This window comes from Rhinolophus sinicus, linkage group LG04 (assembly GCF_036562045.2).
Source record: "Rhinolophus sinicus isolate RSC01 linkage group LG04, ASM3656204v1, whole genome shotgun sequence".
Taxonomy (NCBI): Eukaryota; Metazoa; Chordata; class Mammalia; order Chiroptera; family Rhinolophidae; genus Rhinolophus; species Rhinolophus sinicus.
This window is the reverse complement of record NC_133754.1, coordinates 75,729,228-75,750,451: the sequence shown is the minus strand read 5'-3', so window position 1 is coordinate 75,750,451 and position 21,224 is coordinate 75,729,228. Positions and strand designations below refer to the sequence as shown.

Sequence of the window (21,224 nt, the reverse complement as noted above, 5' to 3'; positions counted from 1 at the left end):
ACAGCTACATAGTTCATAGTAAAGATTTGATTAGTGTCAGTTGCATCCTTGTCTGAACATCAGGAAGAGTCACTGTCACCTGGAATGAGACTATAGATTCCACTATCCTTAGATTATATCAGAATTATCTCCTATAAAGTATTTGAAGGGAAAAGTCACAAGAAAATAATAGGCATCAGAGTCTGACATAGAAGAGTTTTCTAGTCATAAAATACACAACTTGAAATTGGGTATAACCATCAGATCCTGACTGATGCCAGCCACATTTTTACTGGCAGACAGTAGCAGAAGGAGACAGAATGAAAATTCTCATAGACCTTGGAAGTAGCAACAAGTCTTGAAAACCCAGATTTGACTATCAAACAGGGGCTACAGCATCTATTAACTTGTGTCACAAGGGCTAAAAGTCTCATTTTGACCTTCTTATCATTTAGCAAGCACTATTCTATACAGAACACACCATCAACACCATTTTGGACTACGAAGAACAATCATATTCTTTCAAGACCTTTCCTTCTCTTTGTAAAGCAGGAAATGGCTTCTCATCCTCCACATCTCACTTAGGGTCAAAATCTTTTATTTCTTCATCTCACTTGTCTTGATCTCATACAGAGTCACATTTATTCTAAGAACAGATTTAACTTTGAATATCCGAAAACAGATTTGAAGTAAATATCGGTGTATTTACCTTATGTTGATTGACACACAAAACAAAAAGTTTTTAAGTCTCATATTTTTATGAGTGTTATGTTTTAAAGAAACCATAAAATCAAGGCAGCTTGATGTGAGACAAATGAAGACATTCAGGAATCTTAATGGTGTGCAAATTATTTAGACTGGTGTTTGGCAGAGTAGAAGTTAAAACAGCTGAACTCTTCACTTACAGCTTCTTAGAGAGAGAATGTTCTAAGAATATCAAACAGAAGATGCTTAACAGAAGAGCTTTTCAATCTGGCTCGTGATTGTTATTTTGTTTATGCCACCAAAAATCATTATTCACCTTAGAACATGTATCTCGGTAAAATTTAAAGATTACTATAAATCAAATTAAAAATTTCCCCTCAGAACAGCATAAGTATACATACAGTACAATACAATTTTGCTATTTACTTTCCATGGATTGTTAATGATGTTATCCAAAAACATAGGCAGTCAATTTCTGGAAAAGAGAGTATTTCACAAAATTCACTCTTCTAGTCTAGGATCCTGGTTCTAGGTAGCTCATTCTCCAGAAAGAAATCACATCAGTCAGTCCACAGAATTAAGTATGTATATCATCCAAAAACTCAAGTCCTGCTCATTGTTGCGTATGGTCTGAACTCTGTGTACCTATGTGGTCAACTTATAGAAATGTATATGCTACATATGCTTGTACAGATAACACCCCAGGCTATGTCCTAAAGAGTGTTTCCAGTTCTCCACTTTTGGGATCGTTTTCCCATTGAACTTCATGGAAAAGCAGGAAGCACACTGTTCAGCGGGCTTGTTCTTCTACTAGAAGGCTTTAAAACGCTATCAAGTTTAGTTTGCTTCTCTGTACTTCAATGGCTTTTAATTATGACATAAGACACTTAGATCATACAAAGCCCCTTCGAGAAACCTGATTTTATAAAGAGAAACATCTGGATTACCTTGTAATTTCATAATTAGCCTCAGAAACAAGACAGGAAATTCATCTACGTGAAGAAGGCAGAGCAAGGCAAAATACCCTCACAGCTTTTTCAAATTTTGATTTCTGGGTAAGAAAAACAAACCAACCTCATAGTGAATTTTAGTCTTTAATTGTATGTTCTAATTTTAAGAGATTTTTGTTAATGTTCCTTTTCATTTTAATTTGATACTTAAGAGACTTCAGAAATCAATGCCTTTTAAAAATAATTTCAAGAAATGAATAATAATGCTCATCTTTAAGGTCACGTTCTTTGTACCAACTCAACAATTGTATTTTAACAGTTACTATTCTGAGTCCTTGGAAATTAAACCACTGTATCTTTCATGGTAACATAATCAAGACACAGAGGCACAACAGTCTAGCAGAGAGAAGGCTGTTTGGTATAGGATTGCTCCATATTGTATAACATATCACAGAGGGAAGGGTATAAATTAGTTCAGCTATTTCAAGTCTTTAGAACTCTGTTTTCCCTCCAGTTAGAGCTATAGAACCGGATGGTAAAGATCAGGCTTAGGTATTCTGGTTCATGAGGGTGGGTGGAGCTAAAAAAACAAAAACCAAAAAAACAAACAAACAAAAAAGGTCGGGCTTAGGTATTGAAAAATGATATCCATAATGGTGGTTGTCTTACTTTAATCTTACAGGCGTTATTTTCAAGCAATAGCTTATACAAATTGGTTGGCCCACTAATAAATAGAAACTGCTATAGATTGTTAACATAGGGGTTGATGACCAGAATATAGACTTCTATATTTGATGTATCTCAGGTTGTGGAGAGGCTTCTGTTCATGGCGTTGCTGATGTCAAGGCATACAACCGTTCACACAATTAGTAAGACTCTCTGGTACAGAAACTCTTGGGCCCTAAACAAGAAACAACTCACAAACTACCAGTAAATCAGCATCAGTTTGCTTCTGTTAAACTTTAGTTGTATTTTTTTTTAATAAATACATGTATTGATAACCATTTCAATGACATAATCTATAAATATAAAAGCATTTTTCTTTTGGATATCACCATGGTCCATGTGAATACTCAACGGTCAGAATTATCTGCAGAAAGCACTCTAGGTTAAATTGTTAAGCTTACAGACCCTGAATATACTTATTTCATTTAAACAGTGGCATTTATGTATGCAAGTGGTCCAGTGGCATTGGAATATATGATTACTGGACATGTGGAGTAAACTAATGTGTAAGCTTAAGTCAACGGAAAGGGTATCAACCATGAACAGAAAGAAACACTTCAGTTTTTTATTAAATGTCATGCAAAAGACTTTCTAGAATTATGTCACTCTACGAAATTGTTCTTGTCAGGGTCACAAATGATCTCCACACAGTAAAATTCACTAGCCAAGTGTCAGTTGTCATCTTACTTGATCACAAACAATCTCCAAATTGCTAAATTCACTAGCCAAGTTGCTTGGTTGGCATCTTACTTGATCAGACCTCCTCCTCTGATACACTTTCTTCTTTTGGCTTCTAGCACACTGCACCCTCTTGCTTTCCCTCCTATCTCCTCAGATATGCCTTCTCAGTTTCATTGCTTGATTTCCCCTTTTCTTCCTAACATCTCAATGTTGAAGTGTCCCAGGGCTATAGACACCCATGAGAACCAGCCAGGTCTTGTCACCTTCTCCATGGCCACCCTGTTCCCAGCTATCATCCTCTCTCACTGGGCTTTTGCACTGGTTGCCCAATTAGTCTCCCAGCTTCGACCTTCCCTTCTCACAGCTTACTCTCCACACAGCTATCAGAGTGATCTTCTCATAGTGTTAAAGACCCTCTCATCTCAGCTCCCCTTCTTGCTCTTGGCTGCAGATAGACAGGCCTCCTTGCTGTACCTCAAACAGAGAGATTGAGGTTGCCTTAGGGCATTTGCAGGACAGTTCCTTTGGCCTAGAACACATCTCCCTCTAGGTAGTCATATGGATAACTCCTCACCTCTTTCAGGTTCTTTGCTGGACATTTAAAATTCTAAGCTGCACGTCCTCAACACATTCTCCAGATACTCTTTGCCCTGCTATATTTTGAAAGCACTCTTACTTTCTTACCTACTATGTAATTTCTTATTATATTTATCTTCTATTGTTTGTTTCTCCACATGGAAATGTAAGCTCTTTGGGGGCAGACATTTTGATCAGTATTGTTCACTGATGTGTTCCACTCAGAACAGTGCTTTGCTCTTCAAAGGTGCTAGATTGTATCTATGTGAGTGAATGACTATGCTATCTCTAGAGTGATGAGGAGATCAGTCTTTGGAAGATCAGAAATGAGGCAAGTCCTGTGGTATGCCAAAGCCTGCAGGAAAGATAACAGCTTCTTGCGTAAAGAAACTATTTCTGCCTCATATGAGGAAAGCACCTTTCAAGTAATAACCTAAAAGAGTTTTTTTTTCTCAGTAATTCTCACAATTCCACACATTATCAGGTCCTGTGGTCCTGTTTTCATAGATGTAAGGTCTCCATCTGATACAGTCCTCCCTCAGTATTCACGAGGGATTGGTTCCAGGACCCCTGGGATACCAAAATCCTAGGATGCTCAAGTCCCTTATATAAAACAGTGCAGTATTTGCATATAGCCTGTATTTGTTTATAGGTAATGTGTGGGGTAATTACTTCATTCGTGTGGATTCAGCACAGAACTCAGCATGTGGCAAAATTCAAGTTTTACTTTTTAGAACTTTCTGGGATTTTTTTTCTGAATAGTTTTGATCCACAGTTGATTGAATCCATGGATGTAGAAGCCACCAATACATTGGGTTGCCTGTATCCAGAAACAGAATAATATTTGTGTGTGTATTGGAAGGTGAGAGGGGATATTATTTTCTAAGGGTTGAGCTACAAGACTATATGATATGGTGTATTTAATGACAGTGGGTAAAGAGAACATAGTCATGATTCACAAAATCTCATAATAGTGAAGGAATAAAGTAGAGAAGACCTAAGAAATCTCCAAAAAAGTTGAGTTTCCTAGGGGTTGAATGATTTTTTTCTCTTTCATAATTTTTTAAGAATTGGGAAAATGGAATAATTTGGTAAGAGTTAGCTGTACTTCAGATGAATGCTATAAGAAGTTATCTGCAATGATAAATATTCAAACATAGATGATGATATTTGAGATACTAAGTCAATAGAATAAATCCATAAGATTTCATAGTTATAATTCTATTAATTGTTTTCATGGTTTTATGTTATTATTATATTATTTCAAAGTTTATCATATTTTGTCTAATCCTATACCTGTTATCAATATTTTAAATCAACTTTAGCAATCAATTAAGGTGAGATCTTCAAATTCTATGAGGTACTCCATGCCATAGCAGTTGGATATTCCTATGTAGCAAATTTGTTTTCCACTGCAAGTCAGCGCATTGAAATGATGTAAAGTCTAGAATAGCACTGCTTAGGGGTCTCCAACAAGCCATTTTGATTTCTACTTTATTCAACATATTTCCCATTTTTTTGTTTTTGTTTTTGTTTTTTTTAGGAGAGTGCAGCTCACAGTAGCCCATGTGGGGATCAAACTGGCAGCCTTGGTGTTATCAGCACCACGCTCTAACCAACTGTGCTAACTGGCCACCCCTATTCAACCTATTTCCATTCCCCATCCATACCCAGATTTGCCAGCTCTCAGGTTCAACTCATATCAGGACCAACTATATGTACTTTGCTTTTTAATATTCATTGAATTGGAAGTAACTCATCTTTTATTTCTCTCTTTTACTCCTTTTTGTTACTGTCCATGGCTCAGCCAAACATGAGCAGGTAATGATATGAAATATTAACAAAGCATATCTATGCAGACGCCCACTTTGTGATTTCAACAGCATTTTCTACAGCAATACTGGTCCCTGAAAAAGAAATGCCATAAAGGTGCTCAGCTTGCCTTTTACAAATACAAGTTCATGAACATATCCAAAAACCATATTTCTCTCTTTTTAGTAGCACGCAGATATTTTTGTTTGAAGACACTGACATCCTTAAATCAACCTTGTTGCTGATTTCAAAGATGTGAATGAAAGTATACGAGCAGAAGAAAAAAAATGTGTTATCAATCCTACTCTGAATAATTTGTTACCATACTAGTAAAGCAGAAAATATTTTCTTTTATAAGACTGTCATTTCAGTTACATAATAAAAATTAACAGATATAACCCCAACCACAATATTAATTAACACACACACACACACACACACACACACACACACACACACACACAGTCACAAACATACCCAGACACATTTGTGTTGGTCTATGGAAGAAATATATCTTTTACATCAAAATTATGTATTTCTTTGAAGTGTAGTTCAACACGAGGAAGAAAACTTTTAAAATGTCCTTTCACTTTTAACTTCTTATATGCTTCAAAGCAAACACCGAAACGTATGTCAAAATACTCAAATTCATAGCTGCAATCAGTAAGGTCTTTATTCATTGAGAAGTTTTGTTTCAATATCCCTCTGTTCGACTTTTACTTGGGTATTTATCTTGAAATTCCTCACTCAGAGCTTAAATAAAATTTTCTCAAAGTCACATGCATCTTTCATAGATCATTTCAGAAATCATATTCCTTCGATACTTAAGTAGGAGCAAATGCAACACTATCTCTATAATCCATGGAGAATTTATATATACTAGTACAGTTAGCTATCATTCTAAAGATATTTTCCCCAAGAGACAAAGGCCATTACATAAATTCACTTGCATTTAGAGTGGGTGCTCATGGTGATGCCGATTATACCTGTTTTTGGAGGAATCCTGTCTTTATTTTTCACTCTCAGCTACCTACAGAAGCGGCTCCCATTCTCAGCACAGTCCAATGCCTCTTCTGAGTCCCACCCCCAAGTAATTTATCTTCTAAATAATTTCACTAAAATCCAAATCTGGAAGTCCTTTGTCATTGACCTTTGGTTCTCAAAATTGTAGAGTGTGTTCCTAGCCTCCTGCATCTTTCTTTCATAGCTCTTATTACAATTTGAATTATGTGGTTACTTGGGCAATTACCTTCCAATAACTGTCTCCCACTGCACTGCAAGCTCCACGAGAGGGGAAAGACTAGTCCCCAGCGACTGCCCCAAAGGCCAGTACACAGCACCGAGTAAGCTCTCAACAAATGATTATTGATTAAATGGCATAAAGACCAAAGATGCTATAAATGTTAAAAGATCCTGAGGATTGGTATTTAGAATTTCACTCTTCATATCATGCTAATCAGATAATTATATTTACTTTAATTATGGTAATAATTCAATGAGCAGAATGTTTATGCTGCCCCAGTATACCATTCCATACCTTGTTTATGTGTTTTTCACTGAACATTATAGTTTAGTATATTAACACTCGGCTGTGTTTATATTTAAGATGAACGATTTTACATGTAAATTAGAAAGGAAGGAAATTAGGATTTTACTGGTAAAACCTAATACTGTTTAAGTGTCCACAGATAACAACTTTTAATGCCTTAAGCAATTTCATACTCACTGAATGAAATATTGTCATAAGGATCTAATTTTATATGCTTCAGTCACTGATTTCTTAAAGACTCTTTTCACTATCACATTTGCATCATATGGAGTTTGTGGTTTGAAATTTTGCATTCTGACTATAGTCTGATTTTTCAGCATTTGTCTATAACCATCATATCAGTACTTAACAGGTGGCAACAAAAAAGGTGATCTGTGAACATAGTTATTACTCTGGCAGAAAGAGAATCTGAGGAAAAGGGTTCTTTGCGATAAGTAACAGGACTGACACTGGATCTCTGGTCCATGCCTGAGAGTGAGCCACACCCTTTCCTTACTATTGAGTCCGGAAAAGTTGCCAGTTATGCTCTTTAAGTGACAAAACAGGGCTATTTATGCTTAAACACCATGTACTGAATTTACTTCCTTTGTTTGAAATGTCAACTTTCCTATCCTTAAAGCCTGAAGAGAAAGCAAAGAGAGTGCTTTTGCTATATGATAGGGAGTTTGGTAGGTGGGAATTCTACATGCAAAGCATGATTATTTTGGTAAAATAATTCTGCCCTCAAGGGATTAGGCTAGGAGGCAGAGAGAATGGTAGTAAAAGTGGTTAGGACTCTACTGAGAAATCCAAGTCAAGAATGTTGCAAAAGCCCTTTAGCTAGGGCAAGAGGTGATATTGAAGGTGAGCATGTAGGGAGAATCAAAGAGTAGTGACCAAGTTGGTATGCACAAAAATTTGAATGCTTGTTTAAGATTCTAATCTTGAGTAATTGGGTGACACAATTATTACGATATAGCTCTAGGGAAGAAGAGTTGGGTGGGAGTTGGAACGTGATAAGTTTTAGATCTACTGAGTTTGAGATATGTGGTAGACATTCAAAAGAGATGTCTCACCAGTTACTTGGCAATGTGAGTCTGGAGAGAGAGAGAGAGAGAGAGAGAGAGAGAGAGAGAGAGAGAGAGAGAGAGAGAGAGAGAGAATAAAGACTTAGATTTTGGGATTATCATAAGGGAGGAAACAGGTGAACTCAAGGAAGATTAGATAAGAGGAAGGAAGATTAGATAAGAGGGACAGAACCTGAGGGGAATAGCTTTAAGGTCAAGCAGAGAAAGAGGCATCTGTAAGTGGAATTCAGGAGTAATTAGAGATTGGAGGAAAATCCTTGTGTTGCAGAAGGCCCAGGAGAAGAGATTTTATTCTAATGAAGGTCAGGGAATCAAGAGTGTCTAATGCCAGTAGTCTGAAAGTCTTTTTCTCACATTTGTTTCCAAATAGTACTTCATGTTAATTATATAATATTTGGTTTCTCAGCTTTAGTAATGATGACACATGGAAATTCAAAGTTATTGTGTTATTAGAACTTCAGGATTTCTCTCAATGTGTTTACCATTTAAATATTTTTGTATACTTTCATGGCTTTTCCCTAGAAACATTTTAAAAATCTATTTTGTCTTTGAATTTTATGATTTAAAATTATGAACTTTTGGCTTCTGCCGAATTTTAAGACTACATGTAAAATTACTTGTAATAAAGAACAGAAAAAAATCATACAGTATGATCCATCATTTGTCAAAACTCTTAAAAAGATAGTGATATCTACCAGCTTTTCTATTTTAGCATACTGGAATGGCACTGTGCATAAAACAAATAGAAAAAAAAATCAAAATCAAAATTCTCAAGTTTAATCATTGATGCCTACCGAATGGTATTGAAAAATCATTAGGTCCCCCTCACCCCAGTTATCAAAGAAGTGTTAAGTGTAAAAATTAAGGAACAGTTGTATGTATACAAGTATTTTGAATAAATTAAATTCAAGAAATATATTATTAAGTTACAGAGTCAAGTCTTTATAGTAAATATAGACAGTCCTTGCTTTACACAGTATCACATTAACCGAGCTGTATCACCGCTTTCATGGACCCGTGGAAACAGAATTGCCTATGTTATAAAATCACTTTTCATACATTTATTGCATACAGCATCTTAAAACAGGAAGATAAAATATGTTTATTCACCATTAGACTCAAACCCCATTACAAATTTTCATAAAGCATCACGACAAATTCTTTAATAATTTAAAGAGTAAATGTCACATTTAGTAGGGTCTAAGAATTGTATGTAACAATGCCTTGTGGAATGATACACGACAAAGATGATCTCGAATGGAGCTTTACAATAGATATTTGTCTGTTAAAGAACTAAATTCATTTTCTTTTCTATTTCATCATTTATATAAGTTTTGGGCCCTAGGCAAAAATATAGAAATATAGGCCAAACATGACACTAGTTGTATTGCTTCCTCTGAAAATTTTCAGAAAATCAGGTCTGCTTTACATAAATAAATAAAATAAAATAATATTGTCTAAATATTAGCAGCTGAGAAATTTATTCTGTATAGAATGTGTCTGAAATTTTAGGCATGAGAGATAGAGGGAAAATACTTTTTGATGCAAGTCTTTATTCAGACATTCAAAAGATAAAAACAATAATATAACAAATATCCATGTACCCACGTTATCTTAAAATATAAAACAATATGAATTCAACTAAAGCCTATTGTATACCACTCTGATTGAAATACCCTCCCTACTACTTCCAGAGGTAACCGGTATCTGAATTTCTGTTTTCAGTTCACACATTTTGTTGTACTTTTATAATCTAGGTTTTTAATTGATACCTTTTTTAAGGTTAAAGCAATGCCTTCCTATGTTTGGTTGGGAGTTTTTATCTTGAAAGGTTGTTTTGGATTTTATCAATGTTTTCTGCATTGAGATTGGTCTATAGTCAGAGTGTAAAGTTTTAAACCTCAAGCCCCATATGATTGATTCATAGACGATGGTGAAAGAAATCTTAAGTACTAAATGATTGAAGCAATTTCAAAAGATCCTTTGACAATATTTCATTCAATAAATGTGAAATTGCTTACAGCATTTAAAGTTATTATCTGTGGTCACTTAAAACACTACTTGGTTTTACTGGGAAACTCCTAATTTCCTTCCTTTCTGATATATATGTAGGCCATTCTTCTTGATAAACACAGTCAAGTATTAAATGTACCAAGCTATAATGTTCACTGAAAAATGCAAAATGGTCTTCTGCACAGTGTTTTTACACATATGCTCTTATTTAGTCATTCAGAATATTGACTAGGAAAAGGATGTATGTGAATATATAAATTTATGATGTGCACACAAAATGATTTTTCACCCTCAGTGCTTTTTTAAAAATTTTAATATCCAACATAGATAAAATATTGTAAGGAAGATAAAAATCTCCCTGCAATCAAGTTTTCTCACCTTAGCATAAAAATTATCGCTTTGTTTCCCAACAAGTTTTTACAAGTTTTTGCACAAGCTGTGGTTCTCATGTGATGGCTCTCACCACATGAGACAAAGAAAGCCTGAGTGCCAACTCTAAATTAATTTTGGAACATGAAATGCATCCACCAATTTTTAAAGAAAAGTTGCTCAAACACTAAAATGAAATATATTTGAAATTGGAGACCAGTGGTCATTTTACATTTATATTTGTACAAGGAACAACTTTCATTATTCTTCATACAAAAAATCATCTCTTACTGAATTTCTTGTCACCTAGTTTTTAAGATATTTTTCATCATAAGCCACAGTCTTCTGTAATAGTAATATAAAAATTTAGAAACTTGTTTATGTTTAATTTTGGTTTTATTCTGTCTTGAATGAAAATAATCATAGTTGATATGAAAAGCAAATTTTAATGATTTAATTTTGTGTCAGAAACAGTGATAGTAAACTATTGATTTTTATATTAAATAATTTGTAAACAATTATTTACATGTCATATGTAAATAATTTATGTTTCAAATTATAAAAACAATTTATAAAGAAAATAAAATAATTAAAAAATTTTAAATTTAACTTAAATAAAAATATAAAACAATTTATATTTCAAGTTATAAAATAATTTTTATAGTAAACAGTTTGATCTCTTATTTAAACTCAACCACTAAGAGGTAAGAAAGCTATTTACTTCTTCCAAAAGTTAGTATTTAACTGCCCTGCAGTCAGAGTGGAGACCACTTCCTACTTCAGAATGAGGGCTAAATCTCTGACAATTAACACCTTCTTGCATTAGCACAAAACTTTCTTTTTATCTCCAACACTCCCCTGCAGAACCCTTCAGAACAAGCTCCCTGTTCTCCTCTATTTACACATGAGCACATGAAGGTCAACCGGATGCCAACCCATACCTTCCAACACTTGGCTCTGCTGGGACCACAAGGTTGTGGTTTTGAATCTAACTGCACACTTAGATAGCCATATTTGTTTTTGGATAGTTTTCCATTCTTAACCATGGTCTTTAGTCTCAGTATAATAACAATTTTTTTTAAAAGGAAATGCTTTCATAGTAAAAATGATAATGTGGAATAGAAAACATTTTTGATCTACAAATCAAATCTATTAATATATTTGTTCACTATGTTTGGTTGTATGTTCATAAAATTCACATAAAAAGTACCCAACTTTTTCAACATTCCTGGGAGTTTCTAACATTAAGAATTTGTTCTAAAAGTTGAGTGCTGCATATGCATAGTTTCTAAATATTTAAATGGTCAGCTCAAACAAACACAAAATTTCTGAACACTACTTAGAGCTAAATTCGAAACCAACCAAATTTCTTAGGTTTGCAAAATTGAACAAGAGAAGTACCACTGAGTTGAATACATGTCAAGAGCAATGGCTCCACTAAAATTAAACCAATTCAAAGTTGTACTTGGAAGAAGATACGCAATGGTCAAAGTAACCAAAATACAATGCTTTAAAAACACATGCTGTACATGTGTTTTTCCATTAAATTAAATTCAGTTTCTTTTTTTTCAGGCCCAAATTTATCTTTAGAACAAGAGATTAATGTTTCTATTCTATCCTTTACAGTATTGAACTGACTTTTCTTAAGTGAGTACATTATTTTACTTACATTGTGTCAAGTTACTAACCTAATTTTTTTGCTGTCCTGTACCTTTTGTTTCAATCGGCCAAGTCATAACTTTTGGTTCATTATACTATTGGTACATTCATATCTTTCTCAGTAATCCTCATCCCCCTTTTCCTTATGTTTTTCTCTCAGTGAAGTAGAGAAAGTCAAACTTTCTAAGATTTAAAAATATCTCCTTATCATTTGGACCAATAATTTTCTTGTTAACTTTTGGCTATTATTTCTAACCTATTTTATATCTTTGTATTTTATAACTGGGTGGAACGGCACACTTTGAAAGGTCTTGACATGAGAGTCAATGTACCATTTGCCATTTACTTGGGATGTGAAGTAGATGATGCAAAATCTTAGCTGGGTGTCAGTGTCCTCACCTCTACATGAGGTCCATAATGCCTGCATGAACAACCCCTATATTAATCGTAATACCACCCTACATTAAAATAGATAATCAAAGAAATCCAAGTAGTTATTGAGTATGAAATAGTTATGCATTTGGTGAAACAATAAAAATACAACCTATTATCCCTGATAATACTGAATAGTAAATAAAATTACAGGTGCAACTATTTTGCAGGTAGAGTTTTAGTTTCTAGGACAAAGTTGAGTTAAAAAGGGCAGTACTGGACAGTCCTGATGCTTCATGCTCTGTACCAGCTGATCTCTTCTCGTTTCTACTGTTCTCGTCTTTGTCTCCTTCTTCTCAGTTACATCTATTTAAAAGGGGCTGTCCAGTGTCTCATCTCTCTAATAATTTTGAACATTGATAAGCAAGCATACTAACATATGGGCCTAATTGTGAGACCTTTCTTCTTAATAAATGAATGCCAACCCAAAACACCTTTCTAGGGGCACTCTCAATAGACTCAAAGTCTCAATTCAAATGCAGTTTCTCCGGCTGTGATAACGTATCTGATTTTCTAGTGCTATACGTGCCTGACTTTCAACCCCAGTTCTGTGTTCTGATAACACAGGGGATCTCTGCACCACTCATCTTCTACCAACTGTTATTACCTGGATGTGTTGTCTGACGGTCCCAATAGACTGTCAATCTGTTTGTGGCACAGTTCTTTGCACGCAGTAAGTGGAAGGCTTGGTGACAGAATTCCATATTCACTTAATGGTCTTGTTTGATCATATTGTAAATAATGCACGATGTCCTTATATTTATGTAAAGAAGAAACAACTGATTTCTACCTTTTAAGACTGCATTTAAGACTTTTGAGGACCATATCTAGGACTTTGAGTCTCCCACGAAAATTCACAGTAAAAAAACAGATTTGATGATATTTAACTGAATTTGTTTCAAAATGACAGGGGAGTATGCAAGGGCAACACATAGTCTGTTAATCTGAAAAAACGAGAAAGGTTACTTTTATATACCACATCAAGGTATTACCAGCTACAGACCAAAAATCCATAAACAAAATGAAATTTTCTCCAAGTGAAAAACTAAGTGGCCGATAAGGTCACATTTAAAAGTTAAAATGGATGCCCATTGGTTTCTCATACCATTTTTCAATAAAAGAAACCAGAGCTTCTTGAAAAAATGGCTGATTCTAGGACTAAGGCAGAAAATACACAAAAATGAACCTGGAGGGTCTTACGACACCAGGAAAAAACCCTCACAATGATGGGCATGTATCAAAGGGACATAGGAGGCGAGTGAAAGAGCCAATAGCCAAAGCTGGAAAAATCTGAGCAATACTGAATTATAATCCAAAGTATAAAATAAGAATCTGTGTATTTATACTGATATAAATAAATGATGGAACTTAAATAAATTGGGGAGAAAAGACAAATCTCCCATGCAGAATTCCAAATAATTTATGTAGATACTCCAGCAAGAGGAGGAGCATAAACACTCTTAAGTGTGGGCTGCACAAAGTGACTTCTTCCCAAAGAGTACGTATGGAAAGGGGAGAAAGAGTGGCATTACAGTGGAGAAACCGGACCAATACTCCCTCAGCCAGGTGATCAAGGTCAATATCCACAGGGATATCTTTGGTTGATAGCATGTACCCCTTTTATGACATGATGAAAATGGCACTTGATGTCTCTGCTCTTCCTCTCCCAAACCCATAACGCCAGACTCATCAGGAGAAGCACATGAGATAAATTCTAATAAAAAGACACTCTACAAAATATCTAACCAGTACTCCTCAAAACTATCAAGGCCATCAAAGACAAGGAAAGGCAGATAAACTGAGGTCCAAGAGGAACGTAAGAAAATAAGGTGACTAAATGTAATATAGTATTTGGGAGAGGATCCTGGAACAGAAGAAAAACATTAGGTAAAAACTAAGGAAACATGAATAAAGTATGAACTTCAGGTAATAATATGTCAACATTGGTCCATTAATGATAACAAAGTTACCATATTAATACAATATGTTAACAACGGGAACCTTGGTGTGGGGTGTGTAGGAACTCTGGTCCCATCTTTACAATTTTTCTGTAAGTTTAAAACTGTTCTAAAATAAAGCTTGGTTACAAAAATGGATATTTCGTTCTTACCTACAGGGCTGCCCTCGTGTCCACTTTATTTTTATTCTGATATGAATTATTCAACAGTTATTAAACATCACTTTACCTGTGAGGCATATGAAAATGTTCTTCTAACTCGGGGGTCCATGGGCTAGCTTTGTAATGTGTGAATCTTGCAGCCCCCAAAGCTAGCTACCTTGGGGTTTTTCCTCCAACAACTCAAGAATGGTGAAGTTTGCAGGGGAAGACTTGTGTTTCTCCTGGAAAAAGGGAAGTGGAAGTAACAGAAAAGAGGGATAATGCCATGAGAAAAGAAAAAAAAAATTGGGCCAAGAGACTTAGGGAGACAGGTCCTCGGTGCAAGTACAGAGGAAAGAGGAGTTTCCTTCTCTGTTCTCTATTTTAACTCAAGCCCAAGTGGGCTGCACTTCCCCATGGGGATAGCAGTGATTTAGCGGGTCACTAGGGTCTCCAACTCCCTGATTCCCCAGGATAAAGAATTTAAACCTACAAGAAATGCCCACATCTTTTTGACAGTCCACCTTGGATAGGTGAGAGACGAAGGCTTTAACATCACTGTAGTATTTTGGCATTGTAATTATTAAAATTATTATTTTAAGTACTACTCCTTATTTCAGAGAAAATTATACTATCTAAATAACAAACAAAAATTTAGCTGGAGAATGATGGCTTTCCTAGAAATGATTGTTTATCTGCTTCTGGTAAATAATCCTCTTTGGCCTATTTGGGGGGTGGGGGGTGCTTTATTTTGTGTCATCATGGTCTGATCAGACTGATAACTAATTTCTTTAAGAAAACAAACGCAATGCATATATAAATTTAACTTTTAATAATATATCCTTGAATAATGGATAACTATTACGTGGACTCACTTTTTCTGGTAATAAATTAAGCATAGGAGATTTTTTAAGGGACTGATTTTTGCTCTTAAATGACTAATGAGGTCTTTCTTGAAAGAAGGTCTTGAAATGATTTAAAGAAACATTTACATATGCACAAGTTTGGTGTTTATTTTTAACCTGGTATTTTACCCTTTCTTTTTTCCTAGTTTGTTATGGGTGATGATTGTTTTCAAAATATTGAGCTCCTTATACCTTGCTGTGTCTAGTGAGAACCTCCTTGCAGGATAGTCTTGAATTATTTTCTCTAGCACCTCCATTTGAGTACCTTTCTTTCTTCTGCTCATTGTACTAGTTTTGGAATAAAATCAGCTACACTGATAAATGCTACACTGTATAGTGAAGTCAGTGTTCAAATGCAGCTCCTACATATAGGACTCACAGGTTTTGTTATTGTTAGCTTTTCAAATGCTTTATTTAGTATGGAATCAATTACAGTCATTTGACAAAGCAACTGCTAAAATACAAACTGTACCTTTAATAAAAAGTCTGTTTTATGAAACAAAACTATGACTACAAAATTTTCAAAATGAAATTTGATGACAATTTAATTTTATAATAAATAACTGTAAATCTCATTAACTTTAGCCTGACTAAATCTTTAGTGAGGTCACAAATTCGTTTTTACAAAAATCTTTCAAATGCATTAAGAAATCCTCCAACTAATAAAATGACATGTCAAACTTAGTTTCCTGGGTGGCTTAGCTTCTATAATGGCCATAGAACCATGAAGATCTTTCTGAGACCCTCTCAAGCAACTTCATCCACAACTACATGGGTCTCTGCCAATTGGTCATATTTTCATTGGAGATGATTTACCATTTCTGGAATCCTAATGATCAGAATGTGGTGCCTTTAATAAGAAAAATAATACCAAAAATATTCAATATTCAGCCAACACAAATTTATATGATCAACAAAAGAAAGGAATGTTTTCAGAGGCTGGGTTTGATTATTTTTGTTTTAGATGTGACAGATTTGCTGAACGAAGTTTACCAATCTCCTTTCCTCTCCACCGACCACAACCCCCATCCAAAACGCACACATACACCTTCACAACCAGGCCCTATTTGACTAGTAACACACAGGTCAGCTTTAAATCACCAAGCTTTCTGAAGGAAATTAACTCTGCTGAGTACTTCTTTATTCTCAGTATACATTATATTACAAGTAATAGTACTGAACTTTTCAATGCTTACAATGTTCCCTAGGAGTATATCACTCGAGCAAACGAAAAAAAAAAATCTGGAAGTTTATTATTTTTTTCCACCAATATATTTGACACCACCTTTGGAGAGTGAACAAAAAGCATACTGTCAAGCGGATAGACCAGGACAAAATGTTACTGTTTGTTCCTCACAAGCACAGAGGTATATTTAAGCAAAGAAAGACATTCCATGACTCTCCTGGGGCTGCCTTCAGCTGAATTATACCAACATGTTCACGCTACTGTGGTTCAGACTGTCGGAATTTAAAATGCAGACTTCTAGTTGCCAATGCTTAAATACCACAACTATAAAAATTCATATTAGGATCGAACCTGGCTTTAAAATATCATAGAACAAATCGGAGTTTATTGGGGAAAATGTGTGTACACATGAAATTACAGAAGATGTGAAAATAAGGGATGTCCTTTTCTGACAGATTCTATACTTATACAATTAAGCCTCAGAGTCGCTAGAAGTCATCTGGCTTTGGATTATGTTTCAAATCCCGGCTCACTGACATTCATGAAACTTTTGGCAAAACATGGGCCAAGTTTCGAGCAACACTGGGTAGAATACCTCTTTCATGTGGAACCTGTGTGAAACTCAGTGGCTTTGGCTGGGTTTCACCTTGAGTTTCACATTCAAACAATCCAAAGTTTCAGAGTAAAATTAAGGGGTGAAGAGACACAAAGAAACAAAACAACAAAATAGGAAAAAAAAAAAAAATGGCTTGCCCAAGAATGGCCATCTAACCTTGCGAGCCCATTGCATCCTGGTGCCACTGGATTCTGCAACTGCACTGGTATTGCCTTTACATTACATCTGCGTTCAGCAATACTGTATCAGGGCTCCCTAGTACTACGGGGGAGAGTATTCTAGACCCCCAAAAGTAGTGAAGTACATGTTCAAAATAACCGGAGGATTTAACATTTTGACCCATTACAGAAATGTAATGACTAATATGCTCCTTAAAATGCAGATTTGAAGGGGAGGAAAGTAACAATTAAATGCCCAGCTTTTGGAAATAAATACTGGGCTGTACATCTCTAGGTTTTCTGACCATTAGTCCAAATTCTGGAGATCAAATTGCATCTAACGCGGAGGAACCTCTCCCGTAGCATTCTCCCTAGCTCCACCCCTCTGAAATCTTGTCTTGTGGCCACTAGTTTCTTTCCTTCTCAGCAAGGTGCAGCGCACAGGGAGTAGATTGTCAGCTCTAAGGAGCCACAGTCCTTGACTGGGACTTAACCAACCAGTCTCCTGACAGGATTAGACTCGGTTTCCTCCTAACCTTTAACGGAACAGGCAGGGAGAGTTGGCCAGGAACGCCAAACTCAGTATCTGGCTCAGTATCTGCTTGAGGTGGGGAAGAAAAGGGTTACAGATAAATGTAATATACACACGAATTTACTTTAAAATAAAGAGATCATTTAAAAATTGATTGGTTAGAATGTGCTATACTGCCTATCTTAGGAAATATATATATCTTTTTCTTTCCTTACCCCTCATTCAGAAGTGTCACTAGCATAACAGACTTGGCTACAGAGGTGTTTTTTTTTTCCTTTATTTTCCTTTATTTTTTTTTTTTTTAATTTTCTTTCCTTTCTTTTAAATTTTTCTTCTTCTTTTGAAAAGTTACCCAGAAGATCACTGGGTGTTTCAAATACATGCTTTCTTTTGACATGTGATCTGTGATATCAATAAACGTTTTTGGAAACAAGAATCTTCAGATTCCAAGGATTTCAGTGTCCGTGTTAAAAAGCAACAGTTAGCCCTAAGGCATATGGTAATTTTGAGGCAGCTGGGCAATCAAGTCAGGGGTTGATAGGCTCAGACTCTTTGCACTGTCATTTGCTGCTGCAGGGGAGCAGAGAGCTGTCATAAAGTCTACGGGGTGAGAGAACCTCGCCATAAAATAGTCTTTTCTCTGCAGTTAGGGGTCCCTGTGCAAGTAAAACCTAAGACTTATCAGGGAGAGAAAAACAAAGTCCAATAGATTATTTAAAGGAAATTATTGAAAAGCATGAAGCAACAACAACAACAAAAGACTTTTTACTGACCATAGTAAATACCCACAATCAAAGCAAATGCTGTGTTTGAAGTTAAAGTCCACAGATCAAAGTACTTGGCAAAATGTTAAACGCAAGCATGGGAGAGGGGACGGGAGGCAGAGAAAACTACCCCCAATATTATAGAGTCACATTAGAGAAACCTGCCCGCAAAAGACATTCAGCTAGGTAAGGAATTCTCAAATCTGAGTGGCCATGTTGTGCTAATATACAAAAAGCAAAACAAACAAACAACTGTTCTAATTACAAGAAGAAACAGTGATAAAGTAACAAAATAAAATAGAGCTTGCTCATTGTCCTTAAAGAACAATTACTTATAGATTGTCTTTACTCAGGTGGTTGCATCTTTTGCCTTAAAAAAGAAATGTCCTTCGAAAGTTAGAAATAAATAAGCAGTCTAAACAACAAAATTATGATGTCTCCAAGGCCCGCTCACTGCCCTGGCAGAGGCGTAATTAAGAGTTCTGGTGCAGCCGAGGCACAGGCCGGTCTGTACTACAGGTCAACGTGACAGAGAGCTTTAGGCAAAGTTTAAAATTACAGCCACAAAAATGCACAGATGCTCCTGCTGTATTCGGGAACACCACATTTACCTGGAGATCATTCGCAGCCCCCTCTTATTTTCACTATAAATAATTTATTTTAAAAAAAAAACATCAGTCATAAACTTATCATGAACCAATTAAATAATTCCAGAATAAAAAAAATCTTACCTCCGGGCAGCTGGGTTCAACAGTTGCTCTGAACAGAGGAAGTAGAAGTCAGTGGCCTTTACATGTAGAGATTGTTTATTTAGCCCTTTTTAAAAGGTCTTGAACTCCAGTGATTTAAGATTAAATCCAATCCAAGTGTCTAAAAGGGAAAAAAAGGCAAGCAAGAAGGCAAATAAGAGAGGGAAAGAATCCCAGCTGCTGGGTGGTGCTACCGTTCTGAGAGCATTTGAGCTATTTTCAGCATTAACAGCAGCCGGAGTTGTCTGCAAAGGGATGAAAAAATCGTATCCGAATCGCCACACCCACCCCCCATCCCCTACGGGGAGGAGGAGGGCACAAACCAGGAAACCCACAACAATTTGGTTTACTGTGCTAATATTTATTTAAATTTAGAGGAAAACTGCCCAGCACTATTGAAAACAAACAAACAAAAACAAACTGGACAGGAATCTTAAAGAAACAGAGTGCCTTCTTATAATCCTCAACTTTTCAAAATGATTTACCTGATTCACTGAAAATAAGATGTTCTATTCATGCTTTACTGAGAGGGAGGACTTCTCTGATATTTTCTTCCTCACTTATAGATGGGTCTTAAAAAATATTTCAGCTATCTCTGTTGCCAGCCTATCATTCTTAAGACTGAAGACAAATGGTTTATTTCTAGCATGCACCCAAATTTCCAGTTTCATCAAGTATGCTATTTTTGAAAGCTACTGGGTTAAGCTGTTGACATTTCTTATCTGTTGGCAGAGACTGGGCACCATTCAGTGACATGATGCAGACAGACACCGATCCCCTGCTTCTCTCTCCAAAGGCCAATGAAGAAATACTTCAGATTGGGTCAACCAACAATGACCAGCAAGCTTTGAGCTTTCATTTTGTTTCTAAAATCATAAATTAAGATCTAAAAGTTGTATTCATTCACTCATTCATTCATGCACGCATGCATGCATTCATTCAGCAAATATTTGTGGCACGTTCTTCTGGATCTACTATATGCCAAGCATTTTGAGAATACATTAGTGGGCAAAATAAACAGCAAGCATCCTTGCTTCCAATGGTTTACAGCACACAAATGCAGCGAAAATAAAGGATAAAGACAGAATTTGTTATAAACTTTTACAGCTTCTTTTTTTTTTTCACATGATGAGACTATTCAAACCATAGCAATTGGTGATTAAATCTCTTTAAACTAGGACTGAAAGAAGATGTTATGTGTCATCAGACCAACTCCTGTCTTCCATTGCTTCATCAATGCTTTACACCCCTAAGAAGGAAAATCAGTTACTTGCTACCAAGAAAACACTTAAGTATTTTTATAAAAGCCTTTATTTTGAAATCCCTGAATCCTTTCAATTCCCCACTCTTCAAACAGAGAGAATGCTTAAGCAGTCAGTGAGTACTGCTGAGAGGTGAAAGGAGATAAAAGAAGATTCTTTGGTCTTAGTCCAGTATAGAAAACCACTATGATATATTTTACAATTAATATAATGGTTAGTTACTAGATGCTCAGATCAAATCCAATTCTTTCCTTCCAAATAAAGAAAGATACTGAAAGTGATTATAGAAAATATTAAGGATCATGCACGGTATGTTAAAAAAAAGATATGACTACTATTTCAAGTGAAATAAAGAGAAAGGGATTAAGAAGTACCAATTGCCAGTTAATAAAATTGTCATGGTGATGTAAAGTACAGCATAGGGAATATAGTCAGT

The 21,224-nt window shown here is 35.5% G+C and overlaps 1 protein-coding gene across 49 annotated transcripts in view; it reads right to left on the bottom strand.

The window, feature by feature from the left end:
• The window catches only part of SORBS2 (sorbin and SH3 domain containing 2), a 312,617-nt gene that overhangs the window by 146,060 nt on the left and 145,333 nt on the right, over positions 1-21,224 (bottom strand). For 42 of the 49 annotated variants that reach the window (XM_019736081.2, XM_074329790.1, XM_019736082.2 and 39 more), the window contains one exon: positions 19,509-19,647. The gene's annotated coding sequence lies outside the window, so the exon portion shown is untranslated. Of the gene's footprint in view, positions 1-19,508; positions 19,790-20,011; positions 20,160-21,224 lie in introns of those variants that run through there. The other 7 variants (XM_074329812.1, XM_074329814.1, XM_074329818.1 and 4 more) reach the window with 4 other exon arrangements.